This window comes from Ischnura elegans, chromosome 4, assembly GCF_921293095.1.
Source record: "Ischnura elegans chromosome 4, ioIscEleg1.1, whole genome shotgun sequence".
In the NCBI taxonomy this organism is placed as follows: Eukaryota; Metazoa; Arthropoda; class Insecta; order Odonata; family Coenagrionidae; genus Ischnura; species Ischnura elegans.
The window spans coordinates 30,431,505-30,432,525 of record NC_060249.1 but is presented as its reverse complement, the minus strand read 5'-3'; the positions used below and the strand labels follow the sequence as shown (position 1 = coordinate 30,432,525).

The following is a 1,021-nucleotide window of genomic DNA, read 5'->3' as shown; positions in this document are numbered from 1 at the left end:
TCAAAAGTGGTACTACCACTGCATATTCGGATTTCATATTCCTTGTAAAAGGATTTATTTTTTGAGTTAGTGATTGTTCTATATGATGCTAGATCAGTGGAGATGAGGAAAAAGATGAAATACCATGTATTTAATATTGATATTTTGACCCTAATGCTAAAGAATAATCTACCAACAACACGCAATTAAATAGTGATATTTAGTAAGTTCAAATTTAAGCAACGACTTGATATCCTACTCTGTATAATCATTGACAGTATCCCAACTATTTCCGACTGTATGATGGAAAATGCAGTCATCCATTTAATTTTCGTACGATAAAGTTTAAACGAGGAGATGTACCCGAGGACGCGGCATCAAAAAAATTGGCAGCGGTGGGATTCGAACCCACGCCTCCGAAGAGACTGGTGCCTTAAACCAGCGCCTTAGACCGCTCGGCCACGCTACCGTCTTATGATTTAAAGATAAAGATGTATTCAGATTAGCTTTTACCACATACTAAGCAGTTGAATGGTCGACGTCTTCTCGTCATAGATCCGAGGCAAGCGCATTTTTTTATTTGGGAAGTTTCATTTACAAAAAGTCAGCATTAATAAATGCCAGGTGTAATTACGTTATAGCATTTCCTTATTATTTTTCAACGACTGGTGTCCTTATACCCTTTTCCACGCTCCTATTGATGCGGCTGGCAGGTTTTGTTTGTAGATGTACATTTTCTTGTGATTCAGGCTTAACGAGCATTTATACCAATCTATTCGCATGGCTCGAAAATTTCAAGTGTGTATAATGTGGACTCATATATGACTCGTAGAACGACTGCAGGGACTTAACCATTGAAAGTCATTATATAGAAACCGCTGAGATTCGCAATGCTTCAATGAGGCAGGGGAAAACCCAAAGCAGATCCGTAATGGCATTCTGAAAGATACTAAGGAAGGAGGACGAGAGAAGGTTGGAAGCATTCGAGATGTGGTATGGAGAAGAATGGAGAAGGTGAAATGGACAGCGAGGAGGAGTAACG

At 39.3% G+C, this 1,021-nt stretch overlaps 1 non-coding gene across 1 annotated transcript; it reads right to left on the bottom strand.

Annotated features, from left to right (window-relative positions):
- Positions 1-366: 366 nt before the first annotated feature.
- Trnal-aag lies at positions 367-448 on the bottom strand. The gene has a single exon. It is a non-coding gene; the product is annotated as a tRNA-Leu (tRNA).
- Between the last annotated feature and the right edge of the window lie 573 nt (positions 449-1,021).